The sequence below is a fragment of the Salmo salar genome, chromosome ssa20, assembly GCF_905237065.1.
Source record: "Salmo salar chromosome ssa20, Ssal_v3.1, whole genome shotgun sequence".
Lineage (NCBI taxonomy): Eukaryota > Metazoa > Chordata > Actinopteri > Salmoniformes > Salmonidae > Salmo > Salmo salar.
Window position 1 is genome coordinate 48,930,783 of NC_059461.1, and position 12,242 is coordinate 48,943,024.

At 42.3% G+C, this 12,242-nt stretch overlaps 1 protein-coding gene across 1 annotated transcript in view; it reads left to right on the forward strand.

Moving 5' to 3' along the window:
* Window positions 1-1,016: 1,016 nt before the first annotated feature.
* The window catches only part of LOC123729254 (rho GTPase-activating protein 35), an 85,216-nt gene continuing 73,990 nt past the window's right edge, over window positions 1,017-12,242 (forward strand). The window contains exon 1 of the mRNA XM_045703542.1: window positions 1,017-1,685. The gene's annotated coding sequence lies outside the window, so the exon portion shown is untranslated. The remainder of the gene's footprint in view (window positions 1,686-12,242) is intronic.

Consider the following 12,242-nt stretch of genomic DNA (forward strand, 5'->3'; position numbering starts at 1 on the left):
AGTGCCAAGTCTAGGTCCAAGAGGCTTCTAAACAGCTTCTACCCCCAAGCCATAAGACACCTGAACATCTAATCAAATGGATACCTAGACTATTTGCATTGCCCCCCCCCTCTCTTTTACACTGCTGCTACTCTCTGTTATTATCTATGCATAGTCACTTTAATGACTTTACCTACATGTAGATATTACCTCAATTACCTCGACACCGGTGCCCCCGCACATTGACTCTGTACCTGTACCTCCTGTATTTAGCCTTACTATTGTTATTTTACTGCTGCTCTTCAATAATTTTTTGCTATTATTTCTTATTCTTATTTTTTTGGGGGTATTTAAAAAAACAAAAAAATATATAAACTACATTGTTGGTTAGGGCTTGTAAGTAAGCATTTCACTGTAAGGTCTGTTGTATTTGGCGCATGTAACAAATACAATTTGCCTGGCACCTACTACCATACCCGTTCGAAGGCCCAAGTCTCAACCGTCTCAAGGCGTAAATATCCATCTTTAACCTGTCTCCTCCCCTTCATCTACACTGATTGAAGTGGATTTAACAAGTGACATCAATAAGTGATCATAGCTTTCACCTGGATATGTCAAGGAAAGAGCAGGTGTTCTTAATGTTTTGTATGCTCAGTGTAATTTGACCATGTTTTGAGTTAGTGTTTGTTTACAATTACTTTGTTTACAAACATTGTAGTAAAACAAGCTTATATGTTGCGTTCTGATGGGGTATGACAGTTAAACTAAGTTCGTGAGACATTTAGAAGCTATATTCTTCAAGAATTCATGGGAGCATCATTAATTTGTGTCCAAAAACTGGTACAAAAACTATTGCAGATTGCCCCTTTAAATTGAAGTGTATAATTAATACAGCAAAATAAAATAAAACGAAGTATGATGAATAACATTAACTATTAGGAGAATAAAAGCAATTATGTTATTTAGAAACAGAATGTCTGTGTGTTGTAATTGTGTCCAAGCGCCGCTGGGCGAGACTACGCTGTGGTAGGCTACAGCTCTCTCTCTCTATTCTCCGAATAGGACAGAGGAGGAGAGAGGCTGTATTCCGGAGAAGGGCCGGGCCGCCATTATTGGGAAGCTGTAAAAAATACACTTAGACACTGTCATACATTTGGACAGTCTGGGAAGTGATACTCATAGGAAACACAACATATAGGGTTGCTATTGTTAAATGAGTACTGCGCATCACCTAACACGGCATATTCTGTGTACGCGTATGGGCAGACGTGTATATTGGACACAACAAAGGAAATAACAATTGGTCAAAACAACGTGGTGAACCAAGAGGCAAACACAACGACTCAAGCCGTTCTAACGCCCTCTCTTTCCTAACGCGAACATTCAGCGGACAAGAAACTGAAGTTCGACTGCATTTTTCGAGATAATTTAGATAATTTAGTTGTGTGCAAAGGGAAGAGGAGGAACTCAACATGCAGATGGTACCGAAAACTTAATACGCTACTTGTGAAAATTGAGACTTGATTTCAGGGGAAAGAAATATACCAAGTGTCAAAAAGGGAAATATTTATGTGACTGTTAGAGGAGTAGAATTTCCTCTCTTTATTAATTATATTCTCGAGACGTTGGGAGTGCTGTTTTAGCGACTTGCGACGGAGGACATTGGAGAGAAAGGAGTGAACGAGAGAAGAGGGAGGAATGCTATGGTATGTACCAGTTCATTTTGCCAATGTTTTATTTGGCTAAACGGGTTTAAAATGAAAACAATTTACTTAAACTGATTATGATGGTGTGGCAATGAAAACAATGTTCCGTATAACAGTTATTCCCCAAGGTTAAATGGGTAGTAGGAGTGAAGTGGGGGTAATAAAAAGTGAATCTCGTTCAGACAAAAAAAAATGTGCAGCAAACGGGTCTGCAATCTTTCTGTGTGGAATGGGGTTTGTCAGGCCAGGCCAAGCTCTTCTGGGAGATTTTCCCCTCTTGCACAAAACCAAAAATCACCTCTTAATTCATGTGCCCAAATAAAACGAATGTCATTCTGCAATAGATGGTTGTCAAAGGGTGATTTATCTGTGTCAATTACGTTCCAATTATGTTCCATCGTTTTTCTTTCATTTGTTCACAATTACATGTGAATGGACAGAAGGGAGCATTCATGGACTAAAATGTCTGGATCAATTTGGAAACATAAGGTCCCCATGCCATGCGTAATAGCCCTATGTTATGGGCAGAGAACGTGTAAATGTTTTTTGACGTATAACAAATACAATCCTGTCTTTTTGTTGGCTACATTACATCGCCCAACAATCTGCTGTCATTTCCCCTCTATTCAAGGATAATTTTGGACTAGTGGTCAGTCAAGGCCCCATGTCATAAGATAGCTCTGGACGCATAGCATTCGTTAGTTACTGCGTAATAAGTTATTGGCTAGACTATCCTATAGATATTTCGACATTTTATTTCTATGCCGGTCTTGTTTCAAAGATTAATGCAAATAGGTACATAGTAGCCCACTAGTTGGGACAGCTGGAGTGCAAGGCATGTTTTTAATCCGTCAACATGTTTTGACATTTGTTTCCTACACAAACTGAACCGTTTCGGGAGGACGTTTTTATAGCCTTACACATCGAAATGTTATGACCTTTTTTTATTTTAATTTTAATCTAGGCTACAATTCCCAATCCTACGAAGTTGCATGTCCCGAGTTCTTGAGTTTCTGTTTTCAGTGAACACGAATTTTGAACTTCAAAATGGAATGTTCATATAGACTGCGCACCATATCGATCATTGTTTCAGTGACGCGAGTTGCACCATTGTGTATCTAAGTGACATACAGAAGCGAATGTTGCGTCCAGTAATGTAGCTACACAAATAGGATGACGCTGCCATTTAATTTAAAGGCATTAATTTGTGTTTGCACTCACACGAGAAACGCTTTTGCTGAGATTGCAAGTCCGCATTGTGGCCACTCCTATGTTACAGTGCACGTTGAATCGTGGAATACGCTATCCAAGATCACTCAATGTTGTAGAGTTCAGTGGATTTGTGACGGTTTCCTCTACGTTATAAAGGTTCTCTGACATGTTGACAAACAGCCACGGTTTGCTTGCCGTCCCTGTTCTCCACTCTGTCAAATTGTCACTGTTGTATTTCTGTCTGCCAGTTATCAAGTTCGAGACGGTCTTGTATTTAGACACACTTCTAGTTTTACGAGTTTTGGTGAAGTGTAGGCTATTGGGGCCTAGAGATTTTCTGTCGTTTTGTAACCAATCTCTTTGCCTTTTAGAGGTCTGAGTCAAGTCTGACTGTTTTGTAGTTCTTCAGCCGTGTTTGTTATTAGGGGATTTCATTCGTTTCGTTTTAATGAATAGTCAGATGGTTATGTAACATTATACAGGCCTGCGCGTTTGAGGAATTTTGTGACCACGGATAATTGAGTTGAAATGAGTCCACGTTCCTCAGCTAAGGTCACGCAGTCAAAAGTTTATCAAACCATGACGTGTTTGGTGAGTTTGCCCATTGCGGAGTTATTTAAAAAATATATATATGCTGATCAGTGGAGGCTGGTGGGAGGAGCTATAGGAGGAGGGCTCATTGTAATGACTGGAATTAATTACATGGAATTGATCAAACATATGGAAACCACGTTTGACTTTGTTCCAATAATTCCATTCCAGCCATTACAATGACCCCGTCCTCCTATAGCTCCTCCCACCAGCCTCCTCTACAGCCTACCTATTCCTATTCATACAGCTATTCTATGTCTATTGGAGTACTCTATTAGTCATCTCATTATTATGCTGCTTCAGATGAATCAGCAAGTATGACAATACCATTATGGAGTTGTTGGTTTGGGTGTCAAAGGCTGGACTTTCCTAACATGACCCACCCCACACACACAGCCTTGGCCTACACTTACACTATAGCCTCTCTCCTTCCTAGTGCTTCCAGGCCGTTTGACTAATGAAATAGTAGGCTCCCTTGTCTCTCAGCCCTGCTTCTGCAGATAGTAGGATCTAACTAGACGACCTACCACCCAGGGTCTGTGATATGAAGCGCCTGCTAAGAAAGGAATGCAGGAAGGGTTTGGCCTGCTCTGCTCTGTGCTTTATGTTTAAAAAATGTTATATTGCTTTTAATTACAAAAATAATCTCAGTCTCTTTGAATACAAAAATGGATGGAGGGAGGGAGGGAGGGAGGGATTGAGCTCTCATTCCTCGCTCTGTGTGGAGAGGAGCAGAGAGGGTGTTCAGGTTTTATTTGAGGAGGAGAAAGTTACACAAAGGTCAAAAGAGGAAGTACAGTGCCTTCAGGAAATATTCACACCCCTTGACTTTTCCACATTTTGTTGTGTTACAGCCTAAATTTATATTGGATTAAAAAATGTGTCACTGGCTTACACAAAATACCCCATCTCTGTACCCCACACAATTATCTGCAAGGTCCTTCAGTCGAGCAGTGAATTTCAAACACAGATTCAACCAAAAAGACCAGGGAGGTTTTCCAATGACTCGCAAAGAAGGGCACCTATTGGTAGATGGGTAAAAATAAAAAAGCAGACATTAAATATCCCTTTGAGCATGGTGAACTTATTAATTGCACTTTGGATGGTGTATCAATACATCCAGTCACTACAAAGATACAGGTGTTCTTTCTAATTCAGTTGCTGGAGAGGAAGTCAACCTCTCAGGGATTTCACCATGATGCCAATGATGACTTTAAAACAGATACAGAGTTTAATACAGTTGAAGTCGGAAGTTTACATACACTACATTTTTCAACCACTCCACAAATTTCTTGTTAACAAACTATAGTTTTGGCAAGTCGGTTAGGACATCTACTTTGTGCATGACACAAGTCATTTATCCAACAATTGTTTACAGACAGATTATTTCACTTATAATTCACTGTATCACAATTCCAGTGGGTCAGGAATTTACATACACTAAGATGACTGTGCCTTTAAACAGCTTGGAAAATTCCAGAAAATGATGTCATGCCTTTAGAAGATTCTGATAGGCTAATTGACATCATTTGAGTCAATTGGATGTGTACCTGTGGATGTATTTCAAGGCCTACCTTCAAACTCAGTGCCTCTTTGCTTGACATCATGGGAAAATAAAAATAAATCAGCCAAGACCTCAGAAAAAAATTGTAGACCTCCACAAGTCTGGTTCATCCTTGGGAACAATTTCCAAATGCCTGAAGGTACCACGTTCATCTGTACAAACAATAGTATGCAAGTATAAACACCATGGGACCACGCAGCCGTCATACCGCTCAGGAAGGAGACGCGTTCTGTCTCCTAGAGATGAACGTACTTTGGTGCGAAAAGTGCAAATCAATCCCAGAAGAACAGAAAAGGACCTTGTGAAGATGCTGGAGGAAACGGGTACAGAAGTATATCCACAGTGAAACGAGTCCTATATCTGCATAACCTGAAAGGCCGGTCAGCAAGGAAGAAGCCACTGCTCCAAAACCGCCATAAAAAAGCCAGACTACGGTTTGCAACTGTACATAGGGACAAAGATCGTACTTTTTGGAGAAATGTCCTCTGGTCTGATGAAACAAAAATAGAACTGTTTGGCCATAATGACCATTGTTATGTTTGGAGGAAAAAGAGGGAGGCTTGCAAGCCGAAGAACACCATCCCAACCGTGAAGCATGGGGGTGGCAGCATCATGTTGTGGGGGGTGCTTTGTTGCAGAGGGACTGGTGCAACATCTCAAGACATCAGGAAGTTAAAGCTTGGTCGCAAATGGGTCTTCCAAATGGACAATGATCCCAAGCATACTTCCAAAGTTGTGGCAAAATGGCTTAAGGACAACAAAGTCAAGGTATTGGAGTGGCCATCACAAAGCCCTGACCTCAATCCTATAGAAAATTTGTGGGCAGAACTGAAAAAGCGTGTGCGAACAAGGAGGCCTACAAACCTGACTCAGTTACACCAGCTCTGTCAGGAGGAATGGGAAAAAATTCACCCAACTTATTGTGGGAAGCTTGTGGAAGGCTACTCAAAATGTTTGACCCAAGTTAAACAATTTAAAGGCAATGGTACCAACTACTAATTGAGTGTATGTAAACTTTTGACCCACTGGGAATGTAATGAAAGAAATAAAAGCTGAAATAAATCATTCTCTACTATTATTCTGACATTTCACATTCTTAAAATAAAGTGGTGATCCTAACTGACCTAAAACAGCGCCTTTTTACTGGGATTAAATTTCAGGAATTGTGAAAAACTGAGTTTAAATTTACTTGTCTAAGGTGAATGTAAACTTCCGACTTCACCTGTAGCTGTGATAGGAGAACACTGAGGATGGATCAACAATATTATAGTTACTCCACAATACTAACCTAATTGATAGTGATAAGCCTGTACAGAATAAACGTGCATCCAGTTTGCAACAAGGCACTAAAAATGTGGCAAAGCAATTCACTTTTTTGTCCTGAATACAAAGTGTTATGTTTGGGGCAAATCCAATACAACACTTTAAAAAAAATGTAACTAGGCAAGTCAGTTAAGAACAAATTCTTTTTTGCAATGATGGACTACCCCGGCCAAACCCGGACAACACTGGGCCAATTGTGGGACTCTCAATCACGGCCAGTTGTGATACAGCATGGAATCAAACCAGGGTCTGTAGTGATGCCTCTAGCAATGAGATGCAGTGTCTTAGGCCACTGCGCCACTCGGGAGCCCTTACTGAGTACCACTCGCCATATTTTCAAGCATAGTGGTGGCTGCGTCATGTTATGAGTATGCTTGTCATCGGCAAGGACTAGGGAGTTTTTTAGGATTAAAAATAAACAGAATAGAGCTGAGCACTGGTAAAATCCTAGAGGGAAACCGTTTAGACTTAAATCTACTTGAACATCTATGGCAAGACTTGAAAATGGTTGCCTAGCAGTGATCAACAAACAATTTGACAGAGCTTGAAGATTTAAACAAAAAGAATAATGGGTAAATATTTTACAATCCCGGTGTGCAAGGCTCTTAAAGACTGACCCAAAAAGACTCACAGCCGTAATCGTTGCCAACGGTGATTCTGACATGTATTGACTCAGGGAATACTTATGTGAATTACATATTTGTGTATTTCATTTTCGATACATTTGCTAAAAGTTCTTAAAAACATGTTTTCACTTTCTCATTATTGGGCGTTTTGTGTAGATGGGTGAGAAAAAGCTGAGGTGTATGAATACTTTCTGAAGGCACTGTAGCAGAGTCTCCACACCAGATCATTGGTTATACCAGAGATGTATGTGTCGATTTTGCTTTCTCTTGAGGCAAATTCAAGAAACCTGTTCCAGATAGAGTAAAGGTGGACATGTAGAATCATTTTCTGGTATGTTGGTCTATGATTTTCTGCAATATTGGAAAATGGATGACTGAATATTTTCTTGATCTCAATCAAGTTCATAGAAAATACTTTTCTCAATGGACACTGCACAAACCCATGTATCAGACTCATGCAATTACCACCAATGGCATGGAGCGGCTATATGTAACTACTCTAAACACTTTACCAGTATTTAAATTGTACAAAATCCTTATCATAAAACATTTATTTTTTGTATTGTATTTTACCTGCTTTTTCTCATCAATTTCTGATCTTGTCTCATCGCTGCAACTCCACAACGGGCCCGGGAAAGGCGAAGGTGGAGTCATGCGTCCTTCGAAACATGACCAACCTATCCGCGCTCCTTAACACCTGCCAGCTTAACGTGGATTGGGAGTCCTTACTCGACTGGCGACCGGGGTCAGCCCACAGGCACCCGGCCCGCCACAAGGAGTCGCTGGAGTACGATGAGTCATGTAAAGCCCCACTGGCCAAATCGTCCCCTAACCCGGACGATACTAGGCCAATTGTGCGCCACTCGGGAGGCCGCCTACATTCTACGTTTTATCCATTTATCGATCAACTCTTCTCAGTAAGGGTCACAAGCTATATTACTCCGGTGAATTCAACAACACTCTTTTTGTTAGTTGCTCTTCCACTGAACCGATCACAAACACACTTTTGGTTTGTCACTCAGCTAGCCTGCCTCTCCGCTCCCAGGTAATGTATTAGCAGTCAGGACCTCCTGGTCTCAGCCTGATTGGGCCCTTTGCAGCGCAGTCACACCTCACCAGGAAGCCTCATTCCTCACTAATAGCTGTGCCATTTGCTCGAGCAGCAGGCCCTCCGCTCTGCTGTACCCGCTCACCCTTGCCCCTCCCTGGGCCGCAGGTTGTGCCGCGAGTCCCTGGTCTGCCGCCTCATCCACACAGCGGAGGGCCCAGGCCATGTCATAGACACCAAGTCCGGGACATACTGATTTGGGTCGATACAGTGATTTTTTTGGGGGGGATTTTTTTTATGCGAGACCTCACATGTTTCAGGGGAGAAGAGCATCAGAGGTCTTCAACTTCTCTAGGAACAAGAGCACCACTCCACCTCTCATCATCGTCCTGTTTATTAGCAGGTCCTGACCCTCACAATACACCTGTAATAGATTCAGGAGAGTTATTACCATTAAGGCCTATACCATAAATGCTGTAAATCACGAGGTCCACTAGTTCTGAAACCTCATCTCCCCATCTACTAGCCCTCACAGCCATGCACATCCAGTCCTGTTGGTTCTAACAATGACCAATCAATGGGGTCTAACATCTATTGTCCAGCCTTCGGTATAGACTAACATTAATTAGCTGAATTGTGGGCAGAACACTATCAGCAGAATCAATACACACACTTAATGTATTGTAAAACCCTTAACTCTATCCAACAGTAGCCGTGCGACATCTCATTAAGTGATGATGAGGACACAGACTCTAGTTCTTCAAACCACTTTGCTACTGAATGAAATAGTAGATTTTCACCTGTTCATTCACAGATTTCACATTGCTGCCGGCCAGCCACAGAGCGGGAGCTGTTAAATCGGCCCTGTGTCTTACTAGGAAAAGTGATGTTGAAAAGTTTGATTGAAAGTGGAAGCCTGTGTTTGATGGAGAAAGGAGCTAATTATAGGCAGCAGCTTTAGAATTTGTTGGCCAGATTACAGTGGCTCGCTTCTGAATGACTGCCTTGTTTGAGACCCGAGTATAATGCAGGGGAACGGCATTAAGGAACGATTGTATCTGCACCATTAGAAAGTGTGCTTGTGTTGAGAGGTTGTTTTCTCCACGTTTTTTCCCCCTCCATCATTGTCGATTCATGGATGATGATAGCTTGTTACAAAGGTTCTCCAGGTTCTTGTGCTGGTCCACAGTCAGTTTGATCTCTGTCTTTGAGTGGTCAAGGCCAGAGTTGGGGGAGGAAAAACGGATCCCATTGCAGCATAGAGGACAATATCTCCTCAGGGTTTTATGGGGTTGAGTGATAATTGGTCCTGTCCTCCAGAAGCCTATATAACCAATGTTTCCTAGAAATCTTTGTGTCCACCCATAAGTGTGTAAAACATTTCAGAGGACATCAATCAATAATAAAGGGTATGCAAGGTCTCTTATCGATCACAAATCCCCATCCCTCCATGAATTGCAAAGATGGTATATGCCCACATTACAAATACTGCGAATGGAGCATGCCAGTGAAAGGTATGGGTGAGTTCTTGTGTGAATGGGGGTTAACAGCCTTTGTGAGGGCAGTTTGAATTGCCCGCCATGTCCTGGGTGACAAAAGGGGGCCATGATGTTTGGATGAATGGTGACCATGGAGATGAAGGCCCAGGATGTGGGCCACTGTTTGCTGCAGTGCTCCTCGAGACAAGATAAAATTGGAGCAGAGGGAGAAAGGGGAATGAAGGCGATTAGAAACGAGAGCAAGAGAAAAAGGATGGATGAAACAAGAGAGGGAAGGAGCAAGAGAGAATGCAGGATTTAATAAACAAGGAAAAATAACAAGAAAGAGGGAATTCGAAAGGAGTAACAAGAAGGAATGAGATGGTGAGCGAGGGGGAAAAAGTGACTGACAGAGAGAAATGCACATTTAGTGAGCTGTTCCAATGATGTAAGGCACAGTTGGCCTTTCAGGCTGTGTTCCTGGTATGTGTCCTCAGTTCTGTGCTAAGGGATCAGCAATCAATGGCAACTGTCAGTAACCCTGCTGTCTGGCTATTTGCCACAGGGGATTACTAAGCAACATTCAGCTGTGGCTATGAGTAATGCTGGCGAATAAGATGAGGGCTCTGAACTTTAATGGGCAGGATCAGCGATGTAGACATCCAATGGGAGTTCTCTAACGTCCTCTTTTCTGAAGCATTTTTTGGCCTACAGCAGTGAATGATTGACAGCAAATGCAACCTAAAGTATATCTCAGCGTAAATCGGTACAGTTCCAGTATATCTTATTGGGGCTCAGGAGCCTCTGTCTGTGTTTGTGAGCGACTGAGTGAGTCAGCTGTTTTATCTGGGGCACTTTGTTTCTGAGAGGATAGAGACCCACAGAAGCACAGTAGAGTGCGAGATCATGGGAAGAGCTCCCAGCCAGAGGAACTCTGATGCTTTCCACCCACACAGAGTTAGCAGGCTAACCCGGAGCACTTTTGTGTGTTTGATTGTGTCTGTGTGTTCACACGTGTGTGTCTACCTACCTGCATGTGCATAAATGCATCTTTCTGCATGTAGCCAATGTGTCCATATTTTTCTATAAGATGGTACTTTGCTTTGCAAAGGTGTGTATGTGTGTTTGAAGATACAGACCCCTGTAGTGTTGTTTTACCCCTCTTTCTTCTTCATTTCTCCAGTCCTCTCCATCTATTTCCTGTGTGTGAGTCTGTCATGTTGTTGTTCGACTCTCACTGGAGATTCTCCGCAACGGAGCCCCTGGGTTTCCTCCAGGAAGCCCACCTAAGGGGGCCAGGAGAGGAGGGTAGGACGAGGGGGAGTCAACAGCAGAGGGTAGGGACCTAATTGAGGAGTTGAGGATAGTTGCTCTCTCCTCTCCTATTATCTGCAATGGGTTAAATACAGTGTTTCCCTTAGGATTTTTTTCAGCCGCGGTGGCAAATTTAGTGTGGGGGGGGGTTGGAGAGGCGCGGAAGTGGGTGTGGCCAATTCCGCTGTTTCCAACCAAAATTTTAGAGGCCCTCCCCTTGACCGCAGAGACAAAATATTTCTGTTTTAAAACAAATTTCTGCAATTCTACACATCAATTTGCAATGGGGCGTAAACATTTCAGTTTTATAGTTAGTTTCCTGCAATTCTACACATTTTGTCATGGGGCTGAGAGAAAACAATTCGGTTTCATAGCTAATTTCCTGCAATTCTATACATTTTGCCATAGCATAAGAGGACAGCATAAGCCATCTGAATGACTCAAACATGATAACAAAATCATGCCATGACATTTTTTGAATTTGTGATTCTCCCTGACTGTCTAATATTTTTATTTTGGTGATTGTTACTTCTCAAAGATGATCTTATTTTAAAAACGACATTTCTCCAATATCGTTTCTACATACTTTATATCTGGTTTGAGTTGTTTTTAGGTTTACACTGAAAACATTTGACCATCCCACCGCTACTAAATGAATATAGGGAAAACACTGGAATGAGGCCTTCATTTCCCAGATTTGGGACCGTTCCCCTGGTGACTGTACTATGTGCTTTCTGAATTTGGGAACCGTTCTAGAACATGACCTTTACTGATGTTTAGTTTGTATTACCTGTACCCGGCATCTGTGGGAATCCAGTTTCTCCTATGTACAGTCTTTATTCTAACTGTCTGGTACAACCCTATACCTGCAGCACGGAGAGCGAGCGAGAACTGTTCCACTTCCACCATATTCTAATTAAAGATGAAAGGTTTAATCACAGACTGATAAGCTGCCGGGAGAGGAGGGAAAAGAGCCCACAGACGACTGGAGGCCTTAAACAGACACTCTTCTGACCTTAGCGCTTTCTTTCCATCTCTCTCCCCCCATTTGTCTCCCTCCCTCCATCACTCCCCATCTTCTCAGATAATCGTGGCGCTACATTAGTGTCAGCAGTGGCTCTGGACAGTGGAAGGGCACCACCTTGTCACAAGGCGTTAGTGTGGGATGCCATTTTGGGGAGTTCCCTTTACCACCTCCCCATTGGCCCAGGCAGACGGGGAGGAAATGGGCACACACAGGTTTCCTATCACACCAAGCGTGCAATCATGTTTTATGTCTTAAGGTCATTTCCACGTTAAAGGACACATGAGCACCAACATGTGACGTTTATAGGAGCGTGTCAAATGAAAGATACATTTTCCATCCCAAAAATGTGGAATAAGCAAAGGCTTTGATTTCTG